The following is a 21171-nucleotide window of genomic DNA, read 5'->3' as shown; positions in this document are numbered from 1 at the left end:
TACAGGGGCAATTTAATCCAGCATTCTATGTTAACAGCCCAGTTTGCTCAATACAGAAGTAATTTCATCCAGCATCCTACATGACCAGTTAACCTAGTTTGATCAGTACAACTAGCTCAACATCTGAAGGTAGGTTCTGGTTTTTTCAGGGGGAAGGGAGCCTCAGGTCGTTTCTGAGCTTTGAAGAACTAGCTGTGCTTGCTGAGATGGGTGTGGGATGGTGCTTATGGGGGTGGTTCTTAAGTAGGCTGTTCTGGAAATATAATGCTGTGCTTTATCTACAAGGCACAGTAGTAGGTGGCTTCTTCATTCTCCAAAAATTTTCTTCCAAGGTTGAAATAGAGGTTTGAAATTTTTTACTTGAGTTTTCTTGTCCCGACATATATCGGATACACAAAAATGGTGATCTTGTTCTTATTGGTACCACTAGATACCTATTTTGCTAAGTGTTGTCCCAGGAAGAACTGTAACTGGAATGCTTTCAGGCAGGAGAGAATCCCGCTAAGAACAAAGGAAGGTTGTCTCATCTTTTCCTGCTTTGCCCTCTGCATGATTGGACACAGCCCACTACCTCAGGAGGGGCAGCTGCTGTCTGTATTTAAAGGAGTAGTAACCTTACCCACGAATACCCTATATAGAGAAAAGTGATAACAATGAACCCTGAATGTTTGCAATATTTAAATGCCAAAGGAATAGATAGACAAGAGAAAGAACACAGATCGGGGAACTGGAGAGATAGCTCAGTAGTTCAGAGCACTGGCTGCTCTTCTAGAAGTCCTTGAGTTCAATTCCCTGCACTCACATGGTGGTTCATGACCATCTATAAAGAGATCTGACAGCTTCTCCCAGCATGCAGGTGTACATGAAGCAGAGCAGTCATAAATGAATAAATGAAATAAACAAAACAAATAAAGCTAAATAAAAAATATTAACACAGAAAGGCCATCAATTGAGCAAAAATAATACTGGAAGATGAAAAATTAAGTATTTGTGTTAGCATTGTGAACGTGTAGACATTTACAATGACCTTTTCAGCCTTTATATAATGACTGGAGAGTGGGGAATTATCATACCTCAATTCTGTTGAATTTACACATTAATGTACCTTTGCTGTTTTGGAAATGTAGTGCATTTGACTTATGTTTTTCACTCAATGCTATTTTACTAAATACTATCTCCCTAGTTGTAGCATGCTAGCTAGGGTGTGCCTGGCAGGAGCTTGTGATGCAGCAATCCTACAAATTTGCAAGCCAAGGATTTTCTGTTTGGGAAGCAACAAGCCTATCCTGGTTCCCAAGAGCAACTGATAATTGCTGTCACACTTATGCATCTGGTAAAGTTTTTAAAGTTTTCATTTCTTACCTGTTATGTTCAGGAGAGAAGTGTCTCTAATCCGTGGTCTGATCTGCTGATCTGATCAGTGTATATTTCCAGTATCAGACAGAGTTCACTGGGCTCGGCACTGGTCGCACGTGACCTGTGATGTTTTACATTACAGATTACAGCAGCTCTATGGAAACCCCAAGATTCTACAATGAACTGTGGGGGGAGGGGGGTGTGGAAGGGGAAGTATGTCATAAATGATCAGTAACCAATGGGAAGGACAGATTTTGAGCTTCAAAGAGATGGGCTTAAGTAAAGAAAATGCCTACAACAGCCATGAACGATTCATCCCTACTCTTGAAGACAAAAAAAAAAAAAAAAAAAAAATGGCCCAGGCTACAGTTTACTTATTCCAACTAGGTTCTGCTCCTGAAAATTTCCACCCCTTCTCAACAGCACCAAGAGCTAGAGACCAAACTTTCAACATATCAGACCAAAGGAGAAGCGGCAGAACACACGGTACATTTCACATATTGTAGTAATTTAAATTTAAATATTAAACAAAAGTCACTTGATTCTTACTAGACAATTCAGTTTCAGACTGAGTTTTATGAGATTAGTTTCTGAAATTATCAAAGAAATTTCTTTCCCACATAAGGTTGTTCTTTCACCTAAATGGTGGTTTTTGAAAGAGAGGTTCTCTGTATGCACATTCTTTGTGTGTACATTTGGGTTTAATCTATGACGTAAAAGTAAGGGAGAGAAGAAAACAGTGGAAAGGGTGGGAGAATGGTTAGCTCAAATATTTTATAAGGGGCACCTTTTTGTCAACTATGAAAGAGATATTGAAGCTTACAGAATCAAAATTGTGTTAACTTTTACAAGAACAAAATTATAAAAGCCAAATGGCTATGAAAATATATTTTAAAAATTTGCGTAGAGTATTCCCTTTTCAGACTAATGAACTTTTTTTGTAAATATGTTAGATTTAATCTCAGGATTTTAATTTTTTTCTAATATCCAAAGTCACTAAGTTCATATCCTGTTGTGTTTTCTGTAGGTGCTGGGCAGATTCTGATAACTGTCGTCATCATTTTATTTCTGGTTGTTAAGTCTGTCACCATGTCACTATGTCTCTCTCCAGTTAGTTATTGGCAGTTAATATATTCTGGGAAATCTATTTGAAAAAGGAGAAGCAGATCCTTCCAAGTCAAGCTATAGAGCATGCTACCCAGTTGGCAAAAAAAGAATATTAAATGTTTTCTTGAGCACGTGAAGTGGAAGGAGTGCAACACCCCAAACAGCAAAGATGGGCAGCAAATCTCAGCATTGTACACGTTCAATCCCAAGAACCAATTCTACAGCATGATGCGTAGACCCACAGCCAAACATCAAACAGACCTTGGGGGTCTTGTGAAAGAATTGGGGGAAGGATTAAGGGATCCAGAAGAGATAAGAACTCCACAAGAAGACCAACAGAACCAACTAACACTTGGGGGCCCCAGAAACTGAGCCACAAACAAAAGAGCATACATGGGATGGATCTACCTACCTACCACACACACAAAAGGAGCAGAAGTTCAGCTGGGTCTTCACTAGGCGCACAGAAACTGGAGTTGGGGCTATCCCTGACTCTGTCCCCTGCCTGTGAATCATGTTTCCCTAATTGGGCTGCTTCTTCTGTCCTCAGTGGGAGAGGATATGCCTAGTCCTGCAGTGATGCCAGGGTAGATTGGTACCCAAGGAGGGGGTTCTCTCTTTTTTCGGAGGAGAAGGGGAAGAGAGAATGGGGGGGGGGTTCATGACTTGGAGGGAAGGGGGGCTGTGATTGGGCTGCAATATGAATAAATAAATTAATGAAAAAAATTATCATAATGAAAAGAATGAAACTTTAAGTTTCAGATCTAAAAGTCTTACAATTTGGAAGAAATCAAACAGCCACAGAATATAGTAATGTTTATTTTTTTTATAAGGCAACAATTTAAAATGATTTTTTTCTGTTCATTTGCAAGATCACATGCCATGAGTGTTGGCTATGGAAGAGCCATCAACAAAGCCACGGTGAGGAACTACTATATCTCCTTCCACAGAGCAGAGCATTCATCTCCTTTCTGCTAATGTGCTTATTGCAGTATTTTATTTCAGACTGACAAATTTACTCCTTATGTTTATATGCAGGCATGGACTGTAACATAAGTCTAAGGTTGATGATTTTCCAAATTGCTGTCAAAGAGAAATAGGAAAGAAGACCGTGATCAGATTAATAATGAGCAATGGAATTATATTTCAACAAGAGAAGATAAATCAGAGAATGGTCATGGATTAGTCTGGAAGATAGAAAATAATTTCTGATTGTGTTTGATGTAGAACCAGGGAATAAAATAGTCTTCATTTCAAAGGAATATTTGTAATGTAGCATTGATATATGCTAAGAAAATTGGGTATGACTAAATAAACAGACCATGGAATCGATGACTGAATTGTGTAGATTCATCGTAAAAAATAATGAAGTGACTAAAGTTGGAGACAAAGTCAGAAGAGCAGAAGAGGACTCTCTTCTGGGGATTTCTGGGTGTGTTCTTGAATTACTTTATAGATAATAAATTTTGTGAAGATACAATGTTAACTATCTTTTCTATTTTAATTTTGTTTTATGGACAGTGTTGCTATATCATCATTGGCACCATAATTACTGGTAGCCTATCCCAAATACTATGAAATACAAAATTCTTCAAGATCTGGAAATTTTTGAGCAGTCATATGAAGCTGGAATGGTGCCAGGTTTATAATACTTGGGTGAAGTGGGATCTCCTGGGAAAAGCTATGCAACCATTTCAGAGTTTAAAGCTCAATAAACTCTTTACAATTTCAGCTGTGAAAATACTCTTAACGCTAATCCACTTTCTGTTCCAAGCATTCTGATAGGGGAAATTTGAACACTATATAACTTTTGTTCCTAAAACACATAGTTTGTTTTTGACTTTTGGGAAACTTAGTATTTGTGTCTGCTTAACTTTTCTTAATAAGTTCTAAATAACGGTTAAGAGGAGAAAATTTACTTGAATATTTTTATTGGTTTAATTAATAATGTATTAAATGCAAATGGGGACTCAGTTAAGATTTATATTGGATACATTAAAATGGTAACTTAAAGAATGGCCATAGGATTTTAATAAGCTCAATTTATACATACTGAAATATAGACATTGTATTTGTATTATATCATCCATCCCCATTCTTGTTACATCTGAAAACATGTAAAGATAGAAATGCACACATCTGGTGGTATAAATACTGAAATCAACTTAATACACAGATATGTATATATATATACACAACATATATGTAGATACACGTATAGACAGTGATTATATGAAATAACCTGTGCATATCTATCTGTTTGGCATGTCAGTCTTCAATAAAAGCAAATAGCAAGTGGACTATGAAACAGACTAACGTAATTCACTAGACTGATTGCTTTTTAATTCCAAACACCATCAATTTGAATAGTTTATTTCATTAAATTGTCACTAAGTGCTTCAATTTGTTTGCTTCATTTGAACACTTATAAATGTATGCTTCTAAAAGTCTCAAGAATTGAAAACCAAAATCTAACTGCCATTGTAATTAAAATTGAATATATCAGTTTATAATTGGCGAAATGCATTATTTCACTGTCCTATGATAAAGCTTTGCTTTGCAGACTTTTGGCAGTTGATAAAAATAACAGATAACAAAAGAAAAAGGGTAAAAATGCCAGATCTTACCAGTATGCTAGCTATTTTGTATCCATATAAATAAAGTGTTTTGCAGCAATGATATAGCATATTTAATTTTAGTACTTATGGAGCCTGAATAAAAATATCTATTCATAATGATAACAGGTTTAATTATTTGTCTATTGCTTTTAAGATAATAATATGAACATGGCTAGATATCATTTAAAATTGGCAAGGAAAATGGCATTTTTATTCTGTCCCACACTATTTTTCTTCTTCCTCTTCTTCCACTGCTCTAAAATGAGAGATGTGATCATCCAAGGAATGTCCTCTGATTTTGGCTACATAACTTGGGCTTTCAGGATAAAACAGCAGTCAAGTTTTTAGAAAAATGAGGGCCGTCCTAGAATATTAGCCATTAGCTTCAAAGACATGCCAACAGCGCCAGCTGGCCTTTAAAAGTCTCACTTGCTTCTTAGTGATTATCCAATGTGAGTGAGAAAGTAAAAGATCATAATGAAAAAAAGAATGTATCTCTAAGTTGTCGTTACTCTATTCATCTTTGCCATTCCAGAATAAGTTTGTGTTGTTATGTCTGTGCCTAGGCTCAGAGACTTCATCATAGATGAGAATCTACATGTGAATGGTGTGCTTTCTATATCGATTCGTGTATATATTATATTTACATATATGTATAGAATTATGTGCATTCATGTATATTTATACACATATAAGAAGTCATAGTTAAATTTGTAAGTAGACACAAGTTTTTAAGTGTTGACACAAAAGTGTAAAAGCTAAGTGGGAAATCTCTGCTGCAGGCTTCAGATGGTATCCTTAGCCTTTTGGTTAGCAGGCCTTGGTAATCTCTTAAGTTATTAGAATCCAAGTGGTTTTAATTGTTAGCCCAAAGGATATTCTGTCAAGCACAGAGGTGGGGACGCCATAGATATCATTACAGGCTAATAATATCCTTTGAAATTTTAATTAGACTCTGGACTTGAAACATTCCACTTTCAACCACTGAAACTCATATCATTCAATCAGTCATGAAAAACTACAGGATAAAGCAAAAATTTTTTTTCTCAGAAATTTCGTTCATAACTGAATGAATGAAGCACATAATGAATTGTCCTTGCTTCTTGAAAACATATAGAATATATACAAAACCGTGTTTCTCAACATCTGTGTGGTAACCCACTTGGAACGTGCATACCAATATTCTGCCTATGAGGTGTTTTCATTACAATTCATAACAGTAGAAAAATACAATTGTAAAGTAACAATGAAATAATTTTCCACAAGGGGGTCCCTACAACATGAAGAACATATTAAAAGGTCGCAGAATTAGGAAGGTTGAAAACCATTGCCCTAAACATAAAGAAAAATTTAAAAATTAATGAATTAGGCACAAACATATCATGAATGTCTTATTCTTCAGAGAAATTTTTATCCTCACTTAGATGATCAGCCATAGTGGTTTGTGATAGTCACTATTCATTCATAAATAACTGTCAGTGTGTTACAAGAAATGTCTGAGAGTAACACCAGCAGGTTAAATGGATTAAAATGTTTCATTTCAGGAATTTTGGGAAGAGTTAGAAAAGGCTGTCATAGAAAGTAGCCTTCTTCTTCACACTGGGATGGAAATGTATAGAGATAAGGGTTGACTTTGAGTGGTTTCACTTCAAAGCTCTTAAATCTTTGCCTTGTAATGGGAGCTGCAAAACATCTTGACTCAATGCCAGGTAAGATTATTCTCACATAGATAACTATCCAAGAGCGGATTAGGACACTTGCAATGTAGGCGATTTCCTCTCTATGCAGGCTCTGAAGGACAGGGATGGAGACTAAGGATGCTCTAAGCATCATTTAGGTAGGTGGAAGTATTTACTATCCTTCAGATGAGAGCCAAGGAAAATAATACACCCTCTGATTTAGAAAATGACATTTTTGTGCCAAGGGTCTAACTCTGGACTCCCCTTTGCTTCCTGGTTCTTATGATGTTCATCAAAAGAATTCAGAGCATAGTTCAGCTTTGTGTTATTTCTAAAGTCTCTAGAAGAGTCTGCTGGCTCTGAAGGACTTTGTCCAGGTGATTGACAGTCCTGCTTAAAATAAATCTTCTAGGAGACAATTTTATGGCTATGTTTTTTTTTTTTTTTTTTATCATAAAACCTCCTGTGAAATAACAGTGTGATGAAATTTAGGGCTACCAGATTTAGAAAGTTATCCACTCATGACCTTCTAGTACATATAGGATCTCAGTTTTGTCTTTTTAATGGGACAGAGAAGTGACTTAAATCCTTTTATCTGATTAATGCTTAGAGACCTAAAGATCCAGATCTTGGTTTTATAGGTTGATTATAAGGTAATGATCCAATCTCAGTGTTCTGTGTGTCTGCTAATATCCAAGCAGGTATGCAGGTAGCATTTAATAACACATTACGACAGTGAAAGTTCATTAAAAACATTTGAATAATTTAGAGTTTCTTTTCCTCAATTTTACTTACATTTAGTGAGCTTTGAGTTTATATTTCCAAATGATATAGCATAATTTGCCTTAAATACATTCCAAATGGCAACGTGTTGTCTCAAGAAGCAGAAAATATGGAAATTCAGGAAGATACTGCAGTGTTTTTAACAAATCTGTGAGTTGAATAAATTTTGAAATCATTAAAAATAAAGTGAGAAAAGTTCTTCCTCTCACAGGATTTATCTTCATGGAACATCTGGCACTTGGAATATAATATTAAAATAAAGTTCATGTAATTTTACAATATTGTTCACGATGTATAATTGATCTTTTAAAGTAAGTTTTTCGAATTAGACAGCCATATTTTTCGTTAAAAATATAATTTTATGACCTGAACATTCACAGTATATTAAAAGTATACCAATAAGAGAGAGTTGCACATTTATTCTAAAAATTGAAGGTGGTTTTAAGTACATGAAAATAATGTAGAGAAAACTCAAAATTATTTCACATTCCCAGCAGACAAATTTAATAACCAAACAATCTCTACCTGATTAATCATTTGAGAAAATCTGGTTTTTTCTTTGCTAGTGAAACAGCTGTGTGGTTGTCATTTATCTCTGGCGTTTGAAAGATAAAATGTGAAATTAGCCTACTCTATGTAGGTAAAGTTATTCTGTATACATGGCAATTTTATTTTCATTTTTCTGTAAAGGAGATTATTAAATACTAACAAGAAGGGCAGGATGTTGATTTTGAATGCCACCAAGTCCAATCATAAATGAGAGCAAATTTTCTCCAAAGTTCTTAATTACAGGTCACTTAGGTGGTGAGACAGATGGTGGAAGGGTAAAGTGGATAACAAGACACAAAGGCAGGTGGCAGAGAAGCAAAGGGGATTTTTTTTTTTTTTGAGATGTCAGCCTGAGCATTTTGTGACATTGGGATTTCCAAAGATGACTCCTTTATGTGGCAAACAAGAGGTATCTTAAATCATTTAAGAAATGATAATTAGACTTGAACAACAACAACAAAAAACCTTATTTTATTATCATCATTGAGCCACACACTGAAATATATTAAACTGTCACTTGAAAAGCAAAGGTGCTCCTTCTATGGTCTCTAAATTATTTTTCAGAGAGAGAACTGTGATTATGTATTTGCTTGTGATTGTGAACCTACTCCCATTGCTCATGAGCTGAATACATCTGTGATGCAAGGACAAATTCTTGATGCAAGAACAAAAGATGTACCTGGAAAGGAAAGAAGAATTCTAAACAAGATGGAAGCTGCTACCTCAATCTATCTTCTAGGTTATTACAAGAATAGAAGCATATATAAGGATTTCATAAGAAGGTGTATCAGTAACTATCTATTTACATTTTTTGTAACTGCTTTCTAATGTATGTGCCGATGTTAGCTGTGTGCTTCCAGATGTTCTGTGTTCTAAAAAATGAGGACCATTATTGATGGAAAGTTTCATGGAGTTTCCCGCAAAACTGTGAATTATTTAGTAAATTATCATCATATTTACTTCATCTTTAACCTCAAATAACAAAGCCAGACAGAGAATAGGCACTTTCTCCAAAACTGTAAGATATGGTATGATTTCTTGTACATTAGCCTTTAACTCATTCGGCAGTTTCGTTGGATACACAATCCACAACAAACTAGGTTTTCCCTAATAATATATGACATAAAAATAATGGCATGGAATCATTGGAGCAATCAATTTATACTAGCCACAGTGTTTTCAGACATATCAATATATTCCAAGAAATTCTTTAATTCCTATATTCTCTTTAAAAACGTTTCAAAACTCATGTCTCATCACATAGCTGGAGGAGGGTAGAACTTGGAATATCCTGATACACATGAGTGGCTACAGTGAATGGTTTCTGTGAAATGGCCTCAGGTAACTGTGAAAGCACAGGATCTGGGTGAAAGGTGTTCCGGAACAGCAAAGAGTGACGGAAGTCAAGGCAGCGTCACTCTGCCGAGATGAGCAAACGCTTCCTCTGAAAGTGTCTGCACTACTCTCTTCCACTTTTTAATTGTTTCAATAAAGCACTTACACAGAGTAGCCATCTCTAAATTTTTGGTAACAAACTGTCCTCTGAACAATGCAAAAATTCTGTAATTGCTCCAAATTGCTCTAGAAGAGCGCACAACACTTTGCCATGACAGTAGTCTGTATGCACAAATTTTAAAAATAGGTGATTGGTTTTTGCTTTTGAAATAAGAATTTAAACGTTGACAGTTCTACTCCATGTTTTCCTTCAACAATCAGAACAAAACAGCTTTATAGGTTCTTGATAAAAGCACCCAAAGATTATTTATATATCACTAAGGTGTTATTTGTTAACATATAAGTTAATCAAATTATATAAACTAAGTAATTGCTTATATGTAAGATAAACACTTGGTTTTATATCCCAGTATCCCATTTAATTTATTTTAGAATAAATAATGGAATTTATTATTACTAGTTTTTTGATCTTGCCCAACAACTAAGAAAAACATAGGCAAGAGAATAGGGATTGAGTTTTCCCTTACTTATTTATAAATTCCTATTCTGCATTTTCAGTTTAAGCTATTTCAAATGTTTAAAATGGTTTGCTTTCTTTCTTTCTTTCTTTCTTTCTTTCTTTCTTTCTTTCTTTCTTTCTTTCTTTCTTGAATTGTGACAGATCCCCAAGGGAAAGGAGAGATAAATGACTGCTGTATGGTTTCATTCTATGATGTTCTAGCCTAGTTTGTTTCTAGAGTGTAATGAGGCAAAATTACCAAGACAGATTGTATGGGTGGTAGGCTTGGTTTTCATGTTAGCTCACTATAGCCATTAGGGAAAAAGAGAGAAGAAAGAAAAAAGAGTGAAGAGAAGCATTAAGGAGGAAAGGGAAGGGAAAGAAAGGAAGGAAGAAAAGAAGAGAAGAAAGGAGAGGAGGATGGAAAGGGTGGGGCAAGTGATAGGGGAGAAGAGGAAAGGAGAGGGGAGTGGAGGAGAGAGGGAGGGGAGAGGGGATAGGATGGGAGGAGGGGCAGGGAGAAGAGGGAAGGGGAAAGGGAAGGGGAAATGCTATGCCCCGGTTGAGTCAACTGGACAAGCCGAGAGGCTTAAAAGTCACTCATGAGGCAAAAGAGTTTCAAAAAAGCTCTCCTCCTGGAGTCTAGCATTCCCTACCCATACAGTAATTTTTCATTCCTGCGTTCCATTCCCGAGTTAGTCTAGTGTATGGATCCACGTGCTCTCTTTCAGTATTTTCCTATTATAAGTGCTTTTTAAAATAGAATTCTGACATGGCTTAAGCCTTCCACCAGTGTTCCAACAGTTCTAGAAATGTCCTTGAGCAAGATCATGGACTTAGAATTCAGCAAGATTGTAAAAGCTAAATCACTCCCTTACACAGGAATTTACCATCACTAAGGAAGAAGGAAGTTTCAGACCAAAGGAGAAACCAGAATAGATACTAAGCAGAGTTACACCCATACACATATTTACAGTGGCCTAAGGGGAAGGTGGATTATACAAGAGACTAAAATAGGAACTATGGCAAGGACTCGAAGCCCTTGACCCTGGCTTCTAAGATTAGTGGAACTTCTAATCTTAGGTGGAGCCCTTGTTGATCCCAGCTGCTATCAATGAATTTTATCCCAGGTGGTTTCTGTTAGACCTTTTGTGTTTGCATTCCTCTGTTTTATGTAAGATTCCGGTTACCTCAATTGTACCTTGCGAATATGTCACCCAACTTCCTTATTGTCCTCTGCATAAAAATTCTGATGCTTGAGTTGCAAAATTACACTCAGATTCCACACGAACTCTCCTGTGTGTGTCTGTTTGTCGCCATCCACGCTTTGCCCACCTGCGTCGAGAGACCCGGTTCCAAGCAGACACAGGGACCCAGAGGGTCTGCGGCAGGGAAAGGGAAGGAAAGGGAGGGGAAGGGAGGGAAGGGAAGGAAGGGAAGTGTGAAACAGTAGAAAACGTTCCAATTCACATACTATGTGAACTATTTCCTAAAACTAAGCAACACACTTTCAGAATATTATCACCACCTAGGGACCAAGATTTTAAAAATTGAGCATATAGGTGACATTTTATATTCAAACTAAAAGAATAACCAGATTTTTAAAAAATCAAACTACCTCAGAAAATTCTATTGTTACCTCAAAAAGTTTGTAAAAGTATGGTTTTTAAATTTTTATACATAAACACAACAGAAATGCCTCTTAATCTTTTAAAACAGACAATTTAGATCTTTGGTGACATCGTTATTCAAAAGTCTGAGACAATAATACACAGTCACATGGTTTTGTTATTGCATATGTACCTTAATACATTTTGTAGCAAATTAAAATCATCTGGTAGGACCTCCACTCGAATGAGAATGGACTCCAGAGACATAAATTTGAATGCTATACTGCTCCCAGCTGGTGGAATTGTTTGAGAAGGATTCTATAGTGTGGCATTTGGGGGAAGTGTGTTGCTGATGATGAGCTTTGAGATTTCAGAAGCCCACAAAACTTCTAGTTTTAACTTTCCCTGCTTCCTGCCTATGGATTATATAGCTCTCAGCTGCTGCCTGACTGCCATGCCTTCCTGCCTGTTCCTGCCATGATGGATACTGGGTCTATAAACTGGTTCTGAAACTCTAAGCATAGCCCCAAATGCATGCTTTTTCTTCTAAGTTGCCTGGGCTATGGTGTCTCTTCACAGCAATAGAAAATTAACAAAGATCAATATCAATACAGAATCTTTGAAAATAAATTTCATATTCAGAATAATGTTAGATATGTCGATCTGTCTAGAAAATCTACCCTATGGAACTATTTTGTATCAAATTATAGAAGTGGACAGCCTCAAATGTACAGAGATTGCAGCTAATGTTCACTGGTAAAGGTAGTACTGTGTAGTGCTCTATTAATTAACTAGTAGCTTGCTTAAATAATTTTTGAATATGTTAAGTATATGCTGAATTAATTATTATTATGAACCTAGAATACACTTAGCATGATATGATAGAGTAACCATTTTCATTGTTATTGTGCCAAACCCCAATAAATGGTTTCCATATCCTATTAGTGTAAGAAGTTAGACATTTGGATCTTGAGCAGATTACTTCTTGTCATCAACGTAACGCATAAGGATCTCAATTTTTCTTTGCATAAGGAACTTTTAGTTAAGAGTGTTTAGTATACTCATTTTAAACCTATGTGATGTAACCACTGGGTAACTTGAGGAATGAACTACATTTTGAAGTTTAGAGAGCAAATCAGAACTTGTTACTCCATGAATCTTCACACCTAAAAAGAAAGTCTGCATATTTTTCCAGGATTATTTTCAACTAGGCATACACACAAAATCTGAGCAAACATATAATAAAAACCCCTTCTATGACAACATTTCAATCAGAGTAGAACAGAACCAATCATACCCTTTATTCATTTTTTGGCTTATACTAACATCAGTATTATTCCTGATCAGAATATTATAAAAATGGTGAAAGGTACTTTTGTTTCTATATGGAATGTAAAAAGGTATATTATTGGGAACTGGAGGGAAGGTTATATTTGTTTAAATGGAGAAAAGATAATGGCCGTGGTTCTTCTATTACTGATAGAAAAATTAAACCAGTAAGAAGCTCCTAATCACCTGAGGAAGCTCCTAATCAAAATGGAGAAAACATGTCCTTTTTATTTTACTTTGTTGCTAACTGGAAAATGTGAGAAAACAGCTAAATTAAGGATTGATTTGATAACAAAATATCATTATATGGAAAGATTAACTCAAAGGAGATTAAACATTGAAGTATAAATATCCAACCTACAAATTATACTAGAGAATAAAACATTGCTTTAAATCTACCAAGAATTAAATCATATGAATTTTATTTCCATAGTAAAGGAGCTATGCTTGATTAACAAAGTAATGTATTTTAATTTAACATAGAATATAATCGTCACGAATACCATCTGTAGTCAGATAGAAAAGTTAATGATTAAGTAGTTTTGTTTTGTTTTTCTTTGTTTACTTACTTTATAGTTTTTTTTAATTGGCATGCAGTCTTTTGCAGATGATCTTGGCTTTTTATGACCTATGAAAAAGAAATGTTTTCAAGAAACTTGAATCAACAAGACAAAACCATTTTGGTATTTAGAGAAATGCAACACTCATCCAAACCAAATGATATGCAGCTGAATAAATTTTCAGGAGATGATCTGGCAATCATAAAGGAACAGATACTGAGGTCAAGTTTGATCAATAACTTGTCCCCTCTAGCTCCTGAAATCTTGCATTTTTATGAGTGAAAGCTTCTGGCGAATTGGGGAGCAAAGCAGAGCTTGCCTTAAAGGTTTTCCGCATCCATTCTCATTCTAAGAGTTGGTACCTAGAAAAGCTGCCAGGTATAGGGAAAACACACATCCTTTATATAATGCTTTTCATGATCCTAAAATAGTGAACCTCTCTGATGTGAGTAAGAGGAGGGAGGCATCTACAATTTACTGTTAAAATCACAGTATGAAAGCTAATATTAACTCTATGGCACTGTGTAATCCTTTTCACAAACATTTAACAAAAAAATTCATTATGAAATAACAATGCTAGACATATATGTTACTCATTCAACTTGAGTTGATTGATCATATCAGTAATTATACTTAAGAAGCAGATAATGTATAATAAATATTTTTTCCAGATGTTACAGGTATGGACATTTAAGTGTGGTAGATACACATTAAAGATGAATTCATGCTCCTGTGATATATCTCCAAACCCCCTTTTAAAGAATCTTCCAAAGAAGACTGTAACTAAACTCAGATGCTCCATGTCGGTAAATGTCCCTGAGTTCTGGGACAGGTTGTTCATACTGAAATACAACTGAGATTTAACACTTTTAGCCAAAGAATTCTTATTAATAGATTTGTAGCCCTTAAAAATAAAACTAAACTAAACTACATCAAACTAAACTAAACTAAACTAAACTGAACTGAACTAAACTGTGGGCAGCAGGTATGCTACCATTATGGAGTAATATAAACTGGAGCCTTCAGTTTTTAGCATGTGGCTCCAGGAAACGGGAAGCAAAGGTAGATTTTTAAGAATTCTAAAATAGGAAAACACACATATGGCAGGGTGGAGCCAAGGTAAAGACTGAATGTCTTGTATCTAAATTAAATGAAAGTATATGTTTAAACTACAAGGTTTTTATTTGCCAGAGAATCTGTTTTAAAATAGCAGTTTGGCCTCTGATTATTTATAGGTCTTATAAATGGTAGAATCAACTTCTCTTTGAGGTTAACTTAGACTTTCCAACTCTTGGGTACATAAGTTGAGTTAATATTCATTGTGCATTCTTTTTTTACCCAAACTTTAAGTTAAAGCTTCATATGGTGACTGCATCCTGTTCAGACACTATTGTCTGAATCTTAAACCTGTGTAGTGTTCACTGAACAAAAGGTTTAAAAAAAATTAAGAGCCAATTAAGATCACAAACTTCTGTGAAACTTTGAGAGTCCTCATCTTGATTCTCGGAATGATCTCTTTCCAGTTGAGTTTCTTCTAAACAGTTTAAATAACAGCTGATTTCAAATTTTCCACACAAAGAGATTAAAACTGTGCTTCTACTGTGATGGTACCTATTTCCTCTCATGTTTTAAGTGCATATTTTTGTGTACCATTAGCATCATGTAGTGCAGACATGTGTACCTCTGCTTGATTCAATGTCCTGTGACCTTACTAGTTCTGAATCAGAATCACACTGTTTTGTAGACAGTAAATTGGCCAGAGGGATACACATTTACATTTTCAGAACACTGTTTTGAAATTGCAGTGTTTCTATTTTTATAAAAAAAATTCAGTTTTGTGTAAACATATAAAAAACTGCTATAGTGTATAAGGAAACTTACTGTAAACATATCTTAAAGACATTTATTATAAAAATGATTATTCATATTGAGAACCAACCTTTGTAAATTGAGGAATAGCATGTTATTTATTACTTCACAGTTTTATATTTGTATATGTATCATATTTTATGCAAATGTTATAATTGACAAAGTTACATAAATACAACATAAACTAAGAATCTCTTAATAGCATATTTTCTGGAAGTTTCAATTAATCTATAATTGCATAACATAGTATTTGTCAGAGAAATTACTTTCAAATGCAGATTAATTTACTTCCCAAAGTAAAGTTTATTTACCTTGCAACTTAAATGGCTATTTGATATGCAGAGTTCATATTTACTTTACATAATACATCTTTTTGTTTTCATTTTCATTATTTTTAACAGGAAGATTAATGTCTATGGTGCCTTCATAAGCTTAGATATTTTCAAGTTTAATTATACATTTTTGCTTTCATAACTGGTATTATAGTCTAATTAAATTTGTTTAGAAAAGCTATAATCATCTAATAAATACCAATGGTTTGGTCTTATCACTCACATTGGAAGGTTAATTAAGAAAATAATTGTATTTTTCTCTTTGTTGTCTTATTACAATTGTATAAAATGAAGTCTGATACAAGGTACAAATTAGAATAATATATATAACAGGCTGAAATGGATGGTAAATCAACTTTCTTTCAGTATTGTTAATATTTTATAGCAGGCATTTTCAAACTTAAAAATCTGACATTTATACAGCAATGCATGCATAATTTCCCTCTTATATGTCATTTCCCTTAGATGATAGTTATTTAAAATGCAAGGTCAAAAAGATGATTACCCCTAACAAATAATAATAAAACAAACTTAAGACAGGTATCAAGAAGCAATTTAGCATGCTTTATTCCGAGGAACATTAATATCTCATGCGTGCCTTTGGATAAGAATAAGAAACAAGGGGAAGGAAATCTTTGAGGTAGAGTGGAGATAAGTCAAGTTATATAAATTGTTCCTTTGATTTAATATCTGCTATTGTTCCCTGGTCAAAACACAGTCAGAGCTGTTCTTGTGGGACCCAGTACCTTCTACATCTGATAAATGGCCTTACCAGGACAACCTAAGTCTCAGCAGGAAAGACATTGAACAAATTGTCAGCATGATTTACATACTAGTTGTCAACAGCATCTGGGTTGCTCTGTGAAAGAATGATGGGGAACAGATGTTCTGGGAAATGCCACCATCTGCCCTTTCTTAAAATACATCCCAAGTGAAACAATGCATTTGAATGGATGCCACGGAGATACCTTGCTTTTGGAGAGCCACACCAGTCTCAGTTTCAGTGCTACATGTAGCTACCACAGAGCAAAACAATTTGAAGAAGGTAAATGCAGTCAGGAGAAGCAAGCCAATAGGCTTTTGGAAAGCCCTTTAGGCTTACTCACACAATTTGAAAATAAAATGGTTCTTGACTCCCCAGAGCCTGTCTGGAAAATTTTTGTGTCGTGATCTGGTACTAGCATGTGTATATTTATCAAGTGATCTGTGGAGTTTTCAAACGTATAAAGTGAATTTTTGTACAAATTAAAAAAATAAAAATACCAGAAAAGTAAGCACTCATTGAATGGGTACCTGCATTTTTCTGCACAATACATGTAATAATGTAACATCCACCTTAGTGAGCACAGTATGTTTGAATAATAGAGCATGACCACAGTCAATAACCAAACAGAAAAAGACCACTAAACATGTTTGCCACCATATATCCTCCATGATTATTTAAGCACGTTTTCCCATTTATCTAGATGTAAAAGACATTTGTGTTTGCCGAACCTGATATACCACATTCGAGGGGAAAACATCAAAAGGAAATCAGTATTTTTAAAGTTGTCACTCTTATGTGCCTTGTTATTAATAACTTAACTATCAAGCCTGTAATTTAAAACACAAAACATCCATATCATGTTCTTTCCTGTATGGATTTGACTTAAATTCTCCATCTTGATGCTATCTAACCTGAAAATATATGTAGATAAAATAATGTAAAATATAAGAAAATATGTTATATTGAAATTCCAAGATGAAAGTCTTGGATTAGGTACTGTCGGGAAAAATGTAAGATTTGACATATGCTCTGGTCATGTTTTATTCTGTAATTATTTAATTTAATTTTCCAATGTTAAGTTTTTATAGCCATTCCTCTCCTCCCCCTCCAACTCCTGTTGTGTCTCTCGCCAATTCTTTTAAATTCAGGACCTCTTCTTCTATTAATACCCAAATGAGCTGTACTTATGTTGAAGAATTATAAAGGATAGAGAAGGGATGGACATGATAAAGTAGTGTATTCTATAAATTTCTCCAAAATGATTAATAAAAACCTTGAACAAATAATAATAATATAAAATAAAATATTTTGCTGTTCCATAAGGAAGGATTCTGTGTAAATCTTATTACTATAATTAGATTGATTTTTTTTTGGTTAAAAATTGTATACTTATAACATATAAGTATATAAAACACATAATTAATATAAATATTGTTATTATAGTACCTTATATTATACATTATATTGTTATATTTTATATTAGAGCTGAAGGACATTTATATGATAGATTATGAATTATCCATCTACTTTATTACATTTATATATCTTTCTTTTTTATTTTTTTAATTTTTTTCCAATTTTTATTAGGTATTTAGCTCATTTATATTTCCAATGCTATACCAAAAGTCCCCCATACCCCCCCCTCCACTCCCCTACCCACCCACTCCCCCTTTTTGGCCCTGGCGTTCCCCTGTACTGGGGCATATAAGGTTTGCAAGTCCAATGGGCCTCTCTTTCAAGTGATGGCCTATTAGGCCATCTTTTGATACATATGCAGCTAGAGACAAGAGCTCACGGTACTGGATAGTTCATATTGTTGTTCCACCTATAGGGTTGCAGTTCCCTTTAGTTCCTTGGGTGCTTTCTCTAGCTCCTCCATTGGGGGCCCTGTGATCCATTCAATAGCTGACTGTGAGCATCCACTTAGGTGTTTGCTAGGCCCTGGCATAGTCTCACAAGAGACAACTATATCTGGGTCCTTTCAGCAAAATCTTGCTAGTGTATGCAATGGTGGCAGCATTTGGAAGCTGATCATGGGATGGATCTCTGGATATGGCAATCATTACATGGTCCATCCTTTCATCACACTTCCAAATTTTGTCTCTGTAACTCCTTCCATGGGTGTTTTGTTCCCTATTCTAAGAAGGGGCAAAGTGTCCACACTTTGGTCTTCATTCTCTTGAGTTTAATGTGTTTAGTAAATTGTATCTTTTATCTTGGGTATCCTAAGTTTCTGGGCTAATATCCACTTATCAGTGAGTACATATTGTGAGAGTTCCTTTGTGATTGGGTTACCTCACTCAGGATGATGTCCTCCAGGTCCATCCATTTGCCTAGGAATTTCATAAATTAATTCTTTTTAATAGCTGAGTAGTACTCCATTGTGTAAATGTACCACATTTTCTGTATCCATTCCTCTGTTGAGGGGCATCTGGGTTCTTTCCAGCTTCTGGCTATTATAAATAAGGCTGCTATGAACATAGTGGAGCATGTGTCCTTCTTACCGGTTGGGACATCTTCTGGATATATGCCCAGGAGAGGTATTGCTGGATCCTCCGGTAGTACTATGTCCAATTTTCTGAGGAACTGCCAGACTGATTTCCAGAGTGGTTGTACAAGCTTGCAATCCCACCAACAATGGAGGAGCGTTCCTCTTTATCCACATCCTCGCCAGCATCTGCGTTTACCTGAATTTTTCAACTTAGCCATTATGACTGGTGTGAGGTGGAATCTCAGGGTTGTTTTGATTTGCATTTCCCTGATGATTAAGGATGTTGAACATTTTTTCAGGTGCTTCTCTGCCATTCGGTACTCCTCAGGTGAGAATTCTTTGTTCAGTACTGAGCCCCATTTTTAATGGGGTTATTTGATTTTTCTGGAACCCACCTTCTTGAGTTCTTTATATATATTGGATATTAGTCCACTATCCGATTTGGGATAGGTAAAGATCCTTTCCCAATCTGTTGGTGGTCTTTTTGTCTTATTGACAGTATCTTTTTTCTTGCAGAAGCTTTGCAATTTTATGAGGTCCCATTTATCGAATCTCGATCTTAAAGCACAAGCCATTGCTGTTCTATTAAGGAATTTTTTCCCTGTACCCATATCTTCGAGGCTTTTCCCTACTTTATCCTCTATAAGTTTCAGTGTCTCTGGTTTTATGTGGAGTTCCTTAATCCTCTTAGATTTGACCTTAGTACAAGGAGATGGAAATGGATCAATTCGCAATCTTCTACATGATAACAGCCAGTTGTGCCAGCACCATTTGTTGAAAATGCTGTCTTTTTTCCACTGGATGGTTTTAGCTCCTTTGTCAAAGATAAAGTGACCATAGGTGTGTTGGTTCATCTCTGGGTCTTCAATTCTGTTCCATTGTTCTACTTGTCTGTCACTATACCAGTACCATGCAGTTTTTATCACAATTGCTCTGTAGTACAGCTTTAGGTCGGGCATAGTGATTCCACCAGAGGTTCTCTTATCCTTGAGAAGAGTTTTTGCTATCCTCGGTTTTTTGTTATTCCAGATGAATCTGTCAATTGCCCTTTCTAATTCGTTGAAGAATTGAGTTGGAATTTTGATGGGGATTGCATTGAATCTGTAGATTGCTTTTGGCAAGATAGCCATTTTTACTATATTGATCCTGCCAATCCATAATCATGGGAGATCTTTCCATTATCTGAAATCTTCTTTAATTTCTTTCTTCAGAGACATGAACTTCTTGTCATACAGATCTTTCACTTCCTTAGTTAGAGTCACGTCTAGGTATTTTATATTATTTGCGGCTATTGAGAAGGGTGTTGTTTCCCTAATTTCTTTCTCAGCCTGTTTGTCCTTTGTGTAGAGAAAGGCCATTGACTTGTTTGAGTTAATTTTATATCCAGCTATTTCACTGAACCTGTTTATCAGGTTTAGGAGTTCTCTGGTGGAATTTTTAGGGTCACGTATATATAATATCATATCATCTGCAAAAAGTGATATTTTGACTTCTTCCTTTCCAAATTGTATCACCTTGATCTCCTTTTGTTGTCTAATTGCTCTGGCTAGGACTTCAAGTACAATGTTGAATAGGTAGGGAGAGAGTGGACAGCCTTGTCTAGTCCCTGATTTTAGTGGGATTGCTTCCAATTCTCTCCATTTACTTTGATGCTGGCTACTGGTTTGCTGTAGATTGCTTTTATCATGTTTAGGTATGGGCTTTGAATTCCTGATCTTTTCAAGACTTTTATCATTGAATGGGTGTTGGATTTTGTCAATTGCTTTCTCAGCATCTAACGAGATGATCATGTGGTTTTTGTCTTTGAGTTTGTTTATATACTGGATTACGTTGATGGATTTCATTATATTGAACCATCCCTGCATCACTGGGATGAAACCTACTTGGTCAGGATGGATGATTGTTTTGATGTCTTCTTGGATTCGGTTAGCAAGAACTTATTGAGGATTTTTGCATCAATATTCATAAGGGATATTGGTCTGAAGTTCTCTATCTTTGTGGGGTCTTTGTGTGGTTTAGGTATCAGAGTAATTGTGGCTTCATAGAATGAGTTGGGTAGAGTAACTTCTGTTTCTATTTTGTGGAATAGTTTGTGAAGAACTGGAATTAGATCTTCTTTGAAGGTCTGATAGAACTCTGCACTAAACCCATCTGGTCCTGGGCTTTTT

General features: G+C 35.3%; 1 long non-coding RNA gene across 2 annotated transcripts in view; it reads right to left on the bottom strand.

Moving 5' to 3' along the window:
• The window catches only part of LOC147000804 (uncharacterized), a 71764-nt gene extending 70278 nt beyond the window's left edge, over positions 1-1486 (bottom strand). For both annotated transcript variants that reach the window (XR_015045512.1, XR_015045511.1), the window contains exon 1: positions 1363-1486. This is a non-coding gene — a long non-coding RNA (uncharacterized LOC147000804). The remainder of the gene's footprint in view (positions 1-1362) is intronic.
• Positions 1487-21171: the final 19685 nt, after the last annotated feature.

The sequence above is a fragment of the Mus caroli genome, unplaced genomic scaffold (assembly GCF_978045245.1).
Source record: "Mus caroli unplaced genomic scaffold, Mus_caroli_1 scaffold_16, whole genome shotgun sequence".
Classification (NCBI taxonomy): Eukaryota; Metazoa; Chordata; class Mammalia; order Rodentia; family Muridae; genus Mus; species Mus caroli.
Note: the sequence above shows the minus strand (reverse complement) of the source record. Positions and strands in the feature narration are given on the sequence as shown.